At 38.9% G+C, this 15,997-nt stretch overlaps 1 protein-coding gene across 29 annotated transcripts in view; it reads left to right on the top strand.

Annotated features, from left to right (window-relative positions):
• The window catches only part of SCAPER (S-phase cyclin A associated protein in the ER), a 567,113-nt gene that overhangs the window by 347,469 nt on the left and 203,647 nt on the right, over positions 1–15,997 (top strand). The gene's annotated exons all lie outside the window — the stretch shown is intronic.

Below are 15,997 nucleotides of genomic sequence, written 5' to 3'. Positions count from 1 at the left end.
CCATGTAGCAAACAGTCTGCTGTTGTCTACTAAATTTGTAGACATGTGTATCATATTTCACGTCTAGGTATATACTGTATGGAAAGCAATGCATATATCCACCAGGCAAGATATACACAAATGTTCAATGGCAGCATTGTTTATAATCACCACATATGGAAAATAGTGCAAGAATCCATCAACAGCTGGAGATACAAATTATGGTATGTTCATATAGTGGACTATTATTCAACATAAAAATGAATGAACGACATCTGTGGATAACAGTATGGATATATCTCACAAACTCTTTTTAGTGAAACAAGTCACCAAAAAATATATATACTGTTACAATTCCAGTCATATAAAGTTCAAGAAAAGACAAAAGGACTTACATTGTTTTAGATATACACATAGGTGGTAAAACTATAAAGAAAATAGAAAAAGAAATTTCCTAAAAATCAGGATCGTGATTGTTCAGAGAGAAGGGTGAGATGTGTGATCAGAAAGAGTCATATAGGTGGCTTCTTCAGTGCTTCTAGTTTTCTTTTTCTTGACTGGATACTGGTTACACAGTGTTCAAATTAAAATTATTATTTAACTTGTACATACATGTTTGCTAATTTTTCTGACTTTTCTGTATGTTTATGTTTAATAATAAAATTAATTTTTAGAATTTAAGGTAAAATAAATTGCTCCAAATAAAAGAAATTTTTTATTGAAGAAATGTTATTTCAAAATTGAGGAAATTTTTTTATTGAAGAAATGTTCAGTTATTTCAAAAAAGAGTTTAAAAAATACTCTTACATGTGCAAAAGTATTTTCCTTATTCTTACCATTGTATTAAATTTGGTCCAAGTGAATGCTATCTGTATTTGCATTGACTTTTCTCATTACTTTGTGATGATAAGCATTACATTTAGGTTTGGATAGTAACAGCATCCCAGAAGCTTTTCTGTGGTTTATCAGTAACATGAGACATGTGTATGCTGTTACTATAAGTAAACAGTTTAAGCAGATGGATTGGACATGGAGTTTGTCCAATTGCCTTTCCTGACTTTATAGAATCCTGCCAAATTTAAATAGAGATTCAGCTGTGACTCTTTCGAATCTGAATAAGCAAACCACATAGCTGGCAGCATTGATGATTTGAAGTGAATTGAGATATGTGAAATCACAATTTACATTATAATACCTATAGCAAACCATGCCATGCTTCGGTATTTTCAAAACTTATCTTGTAAAATTCCATTCACCGATACCCATATAAGGTAGAAAGGTAGAAACTCTTCCCTACCATTTTCCTCTTTTTGCCAACTGTTGTGACTATGTAACACATGCCTAGGCTCAGAGAGATAAATCAGTAAGCCTTAAGAGCTTTTTCAACCTAATTATATTCAGAAAACTGTGTTCAGATCCTGCTAGACACTGCCCATCTTCCAAACCCCGTGGTTCTGCTTCTCTTATTTTCAGCTGGAATTCTTCAGCTGAAGAAATGGGAAGCATTCAACACTAGGAATCTCTTTTGATCCCTTCATTATGTTCTCAGCTTACATAGTTGTTTCCTCATTGCAACTGATACATAACTGAATATAGCTGGTATAACACCCATATTTTGTCAGAAGGTGACAAGTATATAGCCCAAAGTAAAATGAAGATGTTTTTCAGACGTTTTTCAGCTAGCTTCCCTTGGAAGACTACTATAAAGAAAAATTGAGTTGTTATTTCATGAATATGACAGATTTAACTTATAAATGGTTTATTTTTTAAAAAGAAACAACAAAAAGCAGGTGTTGAGAGAAGGAGAATTTACTGGAAAGGGGCATAAGGAAATTTCTAGGGTGATTAAAAAGTGTTGTGTATTTTGTTTTGGGTGGTGCTTAGATAGTTGTGAGCAGTAGTCAAACGTCATCAAACTGAGTGTATAAGCATTCCTTTTTCTCCACAACCTCACCAGCATCTGTTATTTTTTTGACATTTTAATCATAGCCATTCTGACTGTGTGAGATGATATCTTATTGTGGTTTTGATTTGCATTTCTCTAATGATCAGTGATGTGGAACTTTTTAAAAAATGATTGTTGGCTACCTGTATGTCTTCTTTAGAAAAGTGTCTGTTCTTGCCTTTTGCCCACTTCGTAATGGGGTTATTGGTTTTTATCTTGTAAATTTAAGTTCCTTATTAAAAAAAAAAGTTCCTTATAGATGCCAGGTATTAGGCCTTTGTCGGATGCATAGTTTGCAAAAGTTTTCTCCCATTCTGTAGGTTATCTGTTTACTCTCTTGATAGTTTCTTTTTCTGTGCAATAGCTCTTCAGTTTAATGAGATACCATTTGTTAGTTTTTGCTTTTGTTGCAATTGCTTTCGGTGTCTTCATCATAAGATCTTTGCCTGTGTCCTGAATGGTATTGCCTAGGTTGTCTTCCAGGGTTTTTAGTTTCGGATTTTACATTTAAGTCTTTAATCCATCTTGAGTTAATTTTTGTACATGGTATAAGGAAGGGGTCCAGTTTAAATCTTATGTATATGGCTAGCCAGGTATTGCATCACTATTCATTCAATAGGGAATCCTTTCCCCATTGCTTGTTTTTGTCAGGTTTGTCGAAGATCAGATAGTTTTAGGTGTGTGGCCTTATTTCTGGGCTCTCTATTCTGTTCCATTCGTCTATGTGTCTGTTTTCGTACCAGTACCATGCTGTTTTGGTTATCGTAGCCCTGTAATATAGTTTAAAGCTGGGTAGCGTGATGCCTCCAGCTTTCTTCTTTTTATTTTGGATTGCCTTAGCTATTTTGGCTCTTTTCTGCTTCCATATGAATTTAAAAAAAAATTTTTTTTTAAGTTCTGTGAAGAATATCAATGATAGTTTAATGGGAATAGCATTGAATCTAATAAATTGCTTTGGGCAGTATGGCCATTTTAACGATATTGAGTCTTCTTATCCATGAGCATGGAGTGTTTTTCCATTTGTTTTTATCATCTCTAATTTCTTTGAGCAGTGGTTTGTAGTTCTCCTTATAGAGATCTTTTGCCTCCCTAGTTGACTGTATTCCTAGGTATTTTATTCTTTTTGTGGCAATATGGAATGGGAATTTGTTCCTCATTTGCCTCTTCGCTTGACTGTTATTGGTGTGTAGGAATGCTAGTGATTTTTGCACATTGATTTTGTATCATGAGACTTTGCTGAAGCTGTTTATCAGCTTAAGCTTTTGGACTGAGACAATGGGGTTTTCTAGATATAGGATCGTGTCATCTGCAAACAAGGATAGTTTGACTTCCTCCGTTTCTATTTGGATGTCCTTTATTTTTTTCTCTTGCCTGATTGCCCTGGCCAGGACTTCCAATACTATGTTGAATAGGTGTGGTGAGAGAAGGCATCCTTGTCTTGTGCCGGCTTTCAAGGATAATGTTTCCAGCTTTTGCCCAGTCAGTATGATGTTGGCTGTGGGTTTGTCGTAGATGGCTCTTATTATTTTGAGGTATGTTATTTTAATACCTACTTTATTGAGAGTTTTTAACATGAAGGGATGTTGAATTTTATCAAAAGCCTTCTCTGTCTCTATTGAGATAATCGTGGGGTTTTTTTGTCTTTAATTCTGTTTATGTGAGGAGTCACATTTATTGATTTGCATATGTTGAACCAACCTTCCATCCCAGAGATGAGACCTACTTCATCATGGTGGATAAGCTTTTTGATGTGTTGCTAGATTTGGATTGCCAGTATTTTGTTGAGAATTTTGCATTGATGTTCTTCAAGGATATTGGCCTGAAGTTTTCTTTGTTGTATCTCTTCCAGGTTTTGGTATCAGGATAATGCTGACCTCATAGAATGAAGTGGGGGGGAGTCCCTCCTCAATTTTTCGGAATAGTTTCAGTAGGAATAGTACTAGCTCTTCTTTGTATACCTGATAGACTTCAGCTGTGAATCCTTCTGATCCTGGGCTTTTTCTGGTTGATTGGCTATTTATTACTGCATCCATTTCAGAGCTCATTATGGGTCTGTTCAGGAATTCAGTGTCTTCCTGGTTCAGTCTTGGGAGGGTGTATGTGTCCAGGAATTTATCCACTTCTAGATTTTCTAGTTTATGTGCATAGAGGTATTCATAATATTCTCCAATTGTTGCTTGTATTTCTGTGGGTTCAGTGGTATTTTCTATTATTATGTAAACTAACTATTTTTGGACTATTTAAAAATGTATCTTTGAAACCTCTTGCCTTATGTAATACAGTACACAGATACTTACTTGCATAAAATAATGAAAACTATGAAGGCAAAAACAATGAAAACTATGAAGGCAAAAACCTCAGTGACTACTAATTGAGAAATAGGACATTGTCAGCATCCCAGAACCCTTTTGTCCGCTCCTGTTTATTTTGCTAATTACACTCCTTTCTCTGCATTTTATGATAAACTATTAATTTGACTTTTAAGAAGCAACTTCCTTTTCTTTATGGTTTTATCACTTAAGGGTCTGTTTCTAAACACCACATGTTAGTTAAACATGTCTAGTTTTGAACTTCATGTAAATGGAATCCTACTGTCTGCATTTTGATGGCTTCCTTCTATCAAAATTATGTTTTCGAGAATTTATGTTATACAGTTTTATTTCCATTACTGTATAATGTGCCATTGTATGAATTTGTCACAGTGGTATTTATCCATTCCACTGTTGATGGACATTTGGATTATTTTTATGAAAAATGTGCCTGTAAGCATGTATCCTGGTATTTGTGCAAAAATTTCTCTAGCAAGCAGAGTTCCTGGGTCATAACATATGTCTCTCTTTATCTTTTCTTGATAATGCTAAATAGTTTTCCAAAGAAATTGTACCAATTTGCATTTCTACCAGCAGTATAGAAAAGTCTTGTTGCTTCCTTTCTTTCCAGCGCTTGTTATTATCAGACATTTTGATTTTTGCTACTCTTGTAGGTAGACAGTGCTATCTTGCCAAGATTTTAATGTACATTTGTTTTTTGGCAGATAGGTTGAGGCACCTTTTCATATTTATTGGCCATTTGGGTTTCTTCTTTTGTGACATGCCTGTTCAAATCTTTTGCACGTTTTTCTACTGATTGTTGGAATATCCTGTGTGTTCTGGACACTAGTCCTAGGTTATTCAAATATATTAAACATATCTACTCCTGTTATTGAGCTGTGTTTTTATTGTCTTTTGGTTCTTTTGATGAACAAAAGTTCTTAATATTAGTATGTCAGATTTATCAATATTGTCTTTTATAAAGGTTGTTTTTGCTCTCCTTTTAAAAATCCCATCCCAAAGTAAAGAAGATATTCTCCTATATTCTTGAGGTTTTACTTTTAGTCTCTTGTCCATTTGGTATTAATTTTTTTTTTTTGAGATGAAGTTTTGCTCTTGTTGCCCAGGCTGTAGTGCAATGGTGCAGTCTTAGCTCACTGCAACCTCTGCCTCCTAGGTTCAAGCGATTCTTCCGCCTCAGCCTCCAGAGTATCTGGGGGATTATAGGCACGTGCCACCACACCCAGCTAATTTTTTGTATTTTTGGTAGAGATGGGGATCACCATGTTGGCCAGGTGGGTTTCGAACTCCTGACCTCAGGTGATCCACCTGCCTTGGCCTCCCAAAGTGCAGGGATTACAGGCCTGAGCCACCCCGCACCTGGCCTCTGCCTCATATTAAAAACAAACAAAAAAACTAATACTAGGAGGCAAAGGTTGCAGGGAAGCAAAGGTTTCAGTGAGCCGAGATTGAGCCATTACGCTCCAGCCTGGGCAAAAGGAGCGAAACTCCGTCTAAAAAAAAAAAAAAGTGAGGTAGAGACTTCATTTTGTTTTTCTTGCCCTTATAGATGCATAATTTCTTGAGTGTCGTTTATTGAAAAGACCAGTTTTAATAACTGTATTCTACCTACGTACTGTGATTAACCACCCTTCCCTAAAACAGTGCTAAGAAAAGTTACTCAAAGCTGGTAAAATAGCACACTTCCCTCAAGTATCAGTTTTATTAAAACATTTCAGGGAACAAAAACATTTAAAAAAAAGTTTTAGACTCCTAAGTTTTTGTCCATACTTGTGCAAAAGATACTGAAAATATCTCTTGAAGAATGGTAGTATATAAAATACTTTATGGTAAAATAATTTTTAAAGAAAATTTCAACCAGGCATGTCAATTATTACAATAGGTAAGAAATATCATGAAAATGATATTTGAGAACCAGAAGTAGGACCATTAATTATTTAATCTTAATTTTAAGTAAATAAATTATAAGCTCTTTTGGCCCAACATGTGACATTGAGTGATTTTATTTCTCAGTAAGCAGATGTGCTTATTAAGATTTCTGCTTATAGCAGCCTGATAGTATTCCATCATGCTAACTCTCTGGCTATATTCTACTCTAAGCTCACATTAGTGATTGATTGCCTCACGCAGTGAGTAAATACTTACTGTTTTTAACCACATTTATGTAAGTCTGGGTTCTCGGAAATAATGACACTAAAAAAAAATGACAGAAATTGCCCGTGTATGGATCCTGATGCTAGCTGTCTTCAGTTCAGCTCAGTTCTTTTAAATTAGTAGACTCCATGACAGATACCCTGTGTATTAACTAATGCAGGTAGAAAACTCATTTCTCCTTAATATAATACATTATTTTCTAGTTATGATAAACATGGGCCATATGGAAAAAATAGAGAAGTCTTGAAGGTATTTCTTTCTAGTGCTAGGTGTATATCCCCCAGCACTGCATCCCTGGGAATTCACTTTTCTTTGATACTACAAAGTCGTAAATGGATACTTGGAGAACTGTACTCTAGAATAAATTAAATCATTTAGCTTATTTTCTATTCCATTCACAGGAACTATGAAGAAACAGGATTGTTGAAAGTGATGATGTGGGTTGGATTTGGATCATCATTGGGAAGGTATTTAGGGAAGCAGTTAAGAGCAATGTTAAAAGCATGGACCTAGAACTTATTGTTTTGTTATTGTGTGACCCTGGACAAGTTAGTTAATTTCTCTGGGTGTCAGTTTCCTCATCAGTAAAATATAAGGTTTTGGCACATCCCGAAGAATTGTGTGGCTATTAAATGAAATATTGCAATCAGTAGGCAGTCAGCAAGTGTTGAAACAATATAATGCACCTGTTAAGAGCACAGGCTTTCTAGTTACGGGCCTGAATTCAAATTCCAAATAGATCATGTAGTAGCTCTGTGAGTTCACCAAGGTTTTATTAACCTTTGTAAGTTTCAGTTTCTTCCTTTGAAAAGTAGGATAGGATTACTCCCTTCAGCCTCCTTCACAAGGGTACTAATTCCATTTCCAAGATTAGAGACCTCCTAAATTATTTCCCCAAAGGACCCACACCCAATGCTATCACACCGGGGATTAAGTTTCTACATGTAAATTTGGAGAGGGGCACACAAACATTAAGACCATATCAGAAAGCTAATAAGAAAAAAAAAAAACTCAGTGGGAATGACACCATAAATATTTGATGTGTGGGAATTTGATGTTTCTATCAAAATAGCATAACTATTTTAACTTTCTTTACAAAGTAGTAAACATATGCATACACACACACATACGCACACACACATACACACACACACACACATACAAGTTGTTGTTTCTCTTTAACTTTTAGTTTTAGGGGCATATATGCAGGTTTGTTACTTAGGTAACTTTTGCGTCATGGGGATTTGGTGTACAGGTTATTTCATCACCCAAGTAATAAGCATAGTACCCAACAGGTAATTTTTCAGTCCTCAACCTCCTACCAAGGTCCAACCTCAGGTAGGCCTTGGTATCTATTGCTCTCTTCTTTGTGTTCATATGTACTCATATTTAGCTCCCACTTACAAATGAGAAGTGGTATTTGGTTTTCTTTTCCTGCATTTGTTCACTTAGGATAATGGCCTCCAGTTCCATCCATGTTCCTGTAAAGGACATTGTATTAGTCTGTTTCATACTGCTATAAAGAACTGCCACATATTGGGCAATTTATAAAGGAAAGAGTTTAACCAACTCACAGTTCCATATGGCTGGGGAGGCCTCAGGAAACTTACAATCATGGCAGAAGGCAAAGGGGAAGCAAGGCACCTTATTTACAAGGCGACAGGAAGGAGAAGTGCTGAGCGAAGGGGAAAGAGCCCCTTATAAAACCATCAGATCTCATCCGGGTGCAGTGGCTCACAAGTGTAATCCCAGCACTTTGGGAAGCCAAGGCAGGTGGATCACTTGAGGTCAGGAGTTTGAGACCAGCCTGGCCAACATGGTGAAACCCCGTCTCTACTAAAAATACCAAAAAAAAAAAAAAAAAATTAGCTGGGTGTGGTGGTGGGTGCCTATAATCCCAGCTACTCAGCAGGCTAAGGCAGGAGAATTGCTTGAACCTGGGAGGCAGAGGTTGAAGTGAACTGAGATCACGCCACTGCATGCCAGCCTGGGCAACAGAGCGAGGCTCCATCTCCAAAAAAAAAAAAAAACCAGATCTCATGAGAACTCACTCACTATCACAAGAACAGCTTGGGGAAAACCACCTCTATGGTTCAGTTACCTCCACCTGGCCTCTCCCTTGACATGTGGGGATATTGGGTATTACAATTCAAGATGAGATTTGGGTGGGGACACAAAGCCTAATCATATCAGACATGATCTCATTCTTTTTTATGGCTAATATTCCATGGTGTGTGTGTGTGTGTATGTGTGTATATATATCACATTTTCTTTATCCAGTCCACCGTGAATGGGCACCTGGATTGAGTCCATGTCTTTGGTATTGTGAATAGTGCTGTGATGAACATACATGTGCATGTGTCTTTATGGTAGAACAATTTATATTCCTTTGGGAATATACCCAATAATGGGATTTCTGCGTCAAATGGTAGTTCTAAGTTCTCTGAGAAAGTATCACAACTGCTTTCCACAGTGGCTGAACTAACTTACTTTCCCACCAACAGTATATAAGCAATCCCTTTTCTCAACAACTTCACCAGCATCTGTTCATTTTTGACTTTTTAATAATAGCCATTCTGACTTGTATGAGATGGTATCTCATGTAACTCATTGATTCGGATCAGTGGGATCAATGGTATCTCATTGCTATGGATTTCTCTAATGGTTAGTGGTGTTGAGCATTTTTCACATGCTTGTTGTCCACATATATGTTATCCTTTTAGAGGTGTCTGTCTGTGTCCTTTGCCCACTTTTTCTTTGTTTTTTGTTTGTTAATTTGTTAAGTTCCTTATAGATCCTGGATATTAGACTTGTGTTAGATGCATAGTTTGCAAATATTATCTCCCATTCTGTGGGTGGTCTTTTTACTCTCTTCATAGTTTCTTTTCCTGTGCAGAAACTCTTTAGTTTAATTAGATCCCATTTGTCAATTTTTGTTTTTCTTGCAGCTGATTTTGTGATCTTAGTCGTGAAATCTTTGCCAGGGTCTATGTCCAGAAGGGTATGTCCTAGGTTTTCTTCTAGGGTTTTTATAGTTTGAGATTATATATTTAAGTCTTTAATCCATTTTGAATTGATTTTTTTATATGGTGTAAGAAAGGCGTCCAGTTTCACTCTTCTGCATATGGCTAGCCAGTTGTCACAGCACCATTTATTGCACAGGAATCGTTTACCCATTGCTTGATATTGTCGACTTTGTCAAAGATTAGATGGCTGTAGGTGAGCAGCTTTATTTCTGGGCTGTCTATTCTATTCCATTGGTCTATGTATCTGTTTTTGTACCAGTACCATGCTGTTTTGGTTATGATATTAGTCTGTTCTCACATTGTTATAAAGAAATAACTGAGACTGGGTAACTGATAAAGAAAAGAGGTTTAGTTGGAAGCATGATTCTGTCATCTGCTCAGCTTCTGGGGAGGCCTCAGGAAACTTATATTCATGGTGGAAGGCAAAGGGGGAGCAGGCACTTCACATGGCCAAAGCAGGAGCCAAGAGAGAGAGTGCCACACACTTTTAAACAAACAGATCTCACAAGAATTCACTGCCACAAGGACAGCACCAAGAGGGTTGGGGCTAAACCATTCATAAGAAGCCCACATGATCCAGTCACCTCCTACGAGGCCCCACCTCCAGCACTGGGGATTACAATTCAACATGAGATTTGGTGGGGACACAGAGCCAAACTATATCAGCTACTATAGCCTTGTAGCATAGATTAAAGCTGGGCAATGTGATATCTCCAGCTTAGTTCTTTTTGCTTAGCACTGCTTTGGCTATTTGGGGCTCTTTTTGGTTCTATATGAATTTTAAAATAGATTTTTTTTTAATTCTGAGAAGAATGACATTGGTGCTTTGATAGGAATAGCATTGAATCTGCAAATTGCTTTGGGCAGTATGGCCATGTTAATATTGATTCACCCTGTGGATGAGCATGGAATGTTCTTCCATTGTTTGTGTCATTTCTGATTGCTTTCAGCAGTGTTTTGTCAATTTCTTTGTAGAAATCTTTCACCTCTCTATTTAACTACATTCCTAGGTTCTTTATATTTTTTTGTGGCTATTGTGAATGGATTACACCCTTGATTTGGCTTTCATGTGGGATGTTGCTGGTATATAAAAATGCCTCTGATTTTTATACATTGATTTTTCTTTTATCCTGACACTTCCTTGAAGGTGTTTATTAGACGTAGGAGCTTTTGGGCAGAGACTGTGGGATTTTTTAGATATAGAAGCATATTGTCTGCAAAGAGAGATAATTTGACTTCCTCTCTTCCTGTTTGGATGCCTTTTATTTTTTTCTCATGCCTGATTGCTGTGGCTTTTTTTTTTTTTTTTTTTTTTGGTTTATAGGCTTATTACTGATTCAATTTCAGAACTCATTATTGGTCTGTTCAGTCTTTCAGTTTCTTCCTGGTTCATCTTGGGAGGTTGTACGTTTCCAGGAATTTATCTGTTTCTTCTAGGTTTCCTAGTTTGTGTGCATAGAGGTGTTTATAATAATTTCTGAGGGTTTTTTGTACATCTGTGGGTTAGTGATAATGTCCCCATTGCCATTTCAGATTGCATTTATTTGGATCATCTCTGTTTTTGTTTAGTAGTCTAGCTAGCGATCTAGCAATTGTATTTTTTCTTTTAACCCACTTCTGAATTTACTGATCTTGTGTATGGTTTTTCAGATTTCAATTTCATTCAGTTCAGCTCTGATTTTGTTATTTCTTGTTTTCTCCTAGCTTTTGGGTTGATTTGCTCTTGTTTTTCTAGTTCATTCTGGTGTGGTGGTAGGTTAACGCTATAAACTTCCCTCTTACACTGCTTTAACTGTGTTGCACAGATTCTGGTATGTTGTAGCTTTGTTCTTATTAGTTTCAAAGAATTTCATTTCTGCCTTATTTTCATTGTTTAGCCAGAAGTTGTTCAGGAGCAGGTTGTTTCATTTCCTTGTGATTATATGGTTTTCTATGCTCGCTTCAGCAGCACATGTACTATGTATATGGTTTTCAGTGGCCATCCTAGTATTCATTTCTCTTTATTGCACTGTGGTTTGAGAGTATGGTCAGTATGATTTTGGGATTTTTTAATTTGCTGAGAATTGTTTTATGGCTGATTGTGTGGTCAGTTTTCCAGTATGTACCATGTGCAAATGAGAAGAATGTATATTCTGTTATTTGGGGGAGGACAGTTCTGTTCATGTCTATTAGGGTCATTTGGTCACATGTTGAGATCAAGTTACAAACATCTTTGTTAGTTCTTTGCCTCAATGATCTGTCTAATACTGGTGGTGCAGTGTATTGAAGTCTCCCACCATTATTATGTAAGTTTATTTCTAGGTTCCTAAGAACTTGTTTCATGAATCTGGGTGCTCCTGTGTTGGGTGCATATATATTTAGGATAGTTAAATCTTCTTGTTGAATTGAATCCTTTACTATTATGTATGCCCTTCTTTGTCTTTTTTGATCATTGTTGCTTTAAACTCTGCTTTGTCTGAAATTATAAAGCAACCCCTGCTTTTTCTTCTGTTTTCTGTTTGCTTGGTTGGTAGATTTTTCTCCATCTTTTTTCTTTGAGGCTATGGGTGTCATTGCATGTGAGATGAGTCTCTTGAAGACAGCATGCAGTTGGGTCATGCTTCTTTATCCAACTTCCCACTCTATGCCTTTTAATTGGGGCATGTAGCCTATTTCCATTCAAGATTAGTATTGATATGGGCAGATTTGATCCTGTCATCTTGTTGTTAGCTAGTTATTATGCATACTCAATTGTGGAGTTGCTTTGTAGTGTTAGTGGTCTGTGTACTTAAGTGTGTTTTTATGGTGGCTGGTAATGGCCTTTCTATATTTAGCACTCCCATAAGGACCTGTTGTAGAGGAGTTCTGCTGGTAATGAATTCCCTTAGAATTTGCTTGTCTGAAAAGGATGTTATTTCTCTTTGGCTTATGAAGCTTAGTTTGGCTGGATATGAAATTCTTTATTGAAGTTTTTTTAAGAATGCTGAATATGTGGCTGGGTGCAGTGGCTCACACCTGTAATCCTAGCACTTTGGGAGGCCAAGGTGGATGGATCACTTGAGGTCAGGAGTTCGAGACCAGCCTGGCCAACATGGCAAAACCCTGTCTCTACTAAAAATACAAAAATTAGCTGGGCATGTTGGCATGTGCCTGTAATCCCAGCTATCAGGAGGCTGAGGCAGGAGAATCACTTGAACCCCGTAGGCAGAAGTTGCAGTGAGCCGAGATCATGCCACTACCACTGCACTCCAGCCTGGTGACTCTGCCTCCAAAAAAAAAAAAGAATGCTGAATATAGGCCCCCAATCTCTTCTGCCTTGTAGGATTTCTGCTGAAAGGTTCACTGTTACCCTGATGTGATTCCCTTTGTAAGTGGCCTACCCCTTCTCTCTAGCTGCCTTTTCTGTTTCTTTCTTTTTTTTTTTTTTATGTCGACCTTGGAGACATGAAAAATAGCCAAAGCAATGATAAGTAGAAAGAACTTAAGCTGGAGGTATCATACTACCCAACTTCAAACTATACTATACTTGGAGAATCTGATGACTGTGTGTCTTGAGGGATGGTCATCTTGTATACTGTCTCACAGTGGTTCTCAGCATTTCCTGAATTTTAATTTTATTCCTATCTAGAGAGTTTGGGGAAATTTTCATGGATGATATTCTCAAATATGTTTTCCAGGTTGCTTGCTTTCTCTCCCTCTCTTTCAAGGATGTCAGTGAGTTGTAGACTTAGTCTCTTTATGTAATCCCATATTTCTCAGAGGTTTTGTTCATTCTCTAATGGTTTTTCTTTATTTTTGTCTCACTGAGTTATTTTGGAGAACCAATCTCCAAGCTCTGAGATTCTTTCCTCAGCTTGGCTGATTGTGCTGTTAATACTTGGCGATTGTCTTATGAAATTCTTGTAGTGTATTTTTCAGCTCTATCAGATCAGTTTGGTTCTTTCTTAAAATGGCCATTTCATCTTTTAGCTCCTGTATTGTTTTATTGTATTCCTTAGATTCCTTGGATTTGGATTTTGACTTTTTCCTGAATCTTGATGGTCTTCATTCCTATCTACATTCTGAATTCTGTGTCTGTCATTTCAGCCATTTGAGCCTGGTCAAAAAACATTGCTAGGGAACTGGTGTAGTCATTTGTAGTTAAGAAGTCACTCTGGCTTTTTGAGTTGCCAGAATTCTTGCACTAGTTCTTTCTCATCTGTGTGGGCTGATGTTCCTTTAATCTTTGAAGTTGCTCCTTTGAAAGAGTTTTTTTGTTTGTTTGTTTTTATCTTTTTTGATGATCTTTGAGTTTGACTGTAGTATAATGTGGGTTCTGTTGACTGGCTTTGATTCTGGAAGATTTCAAAGGGCCAAGGCTCAGCTCAGGACTCCTTGGCTGTGTGCTCTTACTCTCGGGGGCTGGGACCAAGCCCTTGGCTTTGTTCTCCATCCCCTTGAGTTTAGGAACCTGCTGTGCTGGAGGGGCCTAGGTATTCCCTAGTCTCCTGGCCCCAGTATTCCATCGGGTTGTGCCAGCCAAAGTGCTTTGTAGGGGCAGTGGCAGTGGGATCTGTGCTCATTCATGTGTGCTAGCAACTGTGGTGGCACAGCAAGATGCACATCATCAGCTGTAGGGGACACCTGTGGGAGTGGGGCAGAAACATCCATACATACATTCCCGCCATCTGTGGTGACACTGCGGGGTGTCCACGTGTTGGCCATGTGGTGACAGGGGTACTGGCATCTATGCGTGTACTTGTGCTGGCAGGGGCAGGGGCACCGGTGTCCATATACACACTCAGGTGGCACAGGTAGAGTGCCAGCAGGGGCTGGGTTCTGGCATCTGCACAGGCACTTGCAATGCAGCAGCGTGCTCTACGTGGTGGACTGCCTGTGCCTCAGCTGGGTTGGATAGAGGAGGAGTGTGTGCACATATGTGCACCATCCAGGGAGGGGAGACAGGGTCCACCCACACCCATAGCCAACAAAGCAGTAGGGGGTGGGGGGTGCTGTGGGCAAGTACATGCCAGCAAAGCGGCAGAGGGGAAGTTTCAATGGGAGGGAGACTGTCAGTGGACTGGGGACCTATCTGCTGGAGTTCTCCAACAGGTAAAAGCGGTCTGCCAGCAAAGGAGCTATGATGAGGGTCCCTGGGAAGCACTCTGGTTGAACATTGGAAGCTGCCCAGTAAGAAGGCATGGCCAGACTGGGGTCCCTGGAGAGTCTAGCAAGTAGTGGGAGCGCTATGATCGGACTAACCATGGGCAAGTCTGCCCTGCTCTGTTCAGGTTAAACAGTCTCTCAAAGGCTAAAGCCATCTAGCAGTGCTTGACGTTCCTGGCTGGGGGTGGGGGCAGGCATGGGCATCCCTGGCCATGCTGCACTGCATCAATTCCTGCACCAAACCCCTAGACTGCGTATGGGCTGGAGTCCTGCTCTGCTACTTTTCTGTGCAGCTGTCCCTGCCAACACAGGTGTCCATGGGGGTCATGAGTTCTCCTGCAGCTAGGAATTCTAAAGGTCCATGGCAAGAGGGGGCCAGTGCTCACCTATTCAACTCACCTTTTCCCAGGAGTCAGTTGGGGTCCAGGAGCCTGTCCCGGTGTTTGACCAACCCTGCGCAGGGTTCTCAGCTTCATCCCCCTTCAGTCCAGTGTCCACATCCTCCATCCATCCACTCTCAATGCCTTCCCTCCGATGATCTGCTCAGAGTGTGCCAGTCTTGCGGACGTGCAGTCCTTTAGTGGGAAATACTCCTCCCGGGTGTGTCTACTTGCCTATCTTGAATTCCTCTCTTATTTTGTTTTGTTTGTTTTGAGATAGGGTCTCATTCTCTTGCCCAAGTGGGAGTGCAGTGACGCAGTCAGCTCACTGCAACCTCAAACTCCTGAGCTCAAGGGTTCCTCCTGCCTCAGCTCACCTGATAGCTGGGACTACAGGCATGTGCTACCATGCTTGGCTCGTTTTTAAATTTGTAGAAACAGGATCTCTTTTTGTTGCCCAGGCTGGTCCTGAACTCCTGGGCTCAAACAATTTTCTTACCTCAGCCTCCCAAACTGCTGGCGTTACAGGCATGAGCCACCATGCCCAGCTTCCCTCTCCTGTTCTTTACAACCTGCAGGTCACAGGGCTATGGAGGCTACAGGAGAACCAGCTAGGCCTCCCAGACCAAAGAAAGAGGAGCAATGGAAACTGACCAAGCAACAGACATGTAGGCATGAGAGACAAATCTAGCTGAAGTTGTATTTTATATATAATTGACTCATAATAATTGTACATATTTATGGGGGGACAGTGTGATATTTTAATACATGTATATATATTGTGTACTGATGAAATCACTGTAGCTAGCATATCCATCACCTCAAACATTTCTTGTTTCTTTGTGATGAGAACAATCAAAATCTGCTAATTTTGATATACAGAGTATTGTTAACTATGGTCACCCTACTCTGCAATAGAATGCCAGAACTTATTCCTCCTATCTAACTGTAATTTTGTAACCATTGACCAATCTCTTCTCATCTTCTCCTCTCTGCTACCCTCCCCAGTAGCCAGTATTCTACCCTGTACATCTGTGAAATCTGTTTTTTTAGATTCCA

The sequence above is a fragment of the Pan troglodytes genome, chromosome 16, assembly GCF_028858775.2.
Source record: "Pan troglodytes isolate AG18354 chromosome 16, NHGRI_mPanTro3-v2.0_pri, whole genome shotgun sequence".
NCBI classification, from domain to species: Eukaryota; Metazoa; Chordata; class Mammalia; order Primates; family Hominidae; genus Pan; species Pan troglodytes.
The sequence above is the reverse complement of the archived record's forward strand: the minus strand, read 5'-3'. Positions and strand labels throughout refer to the sequence as shown.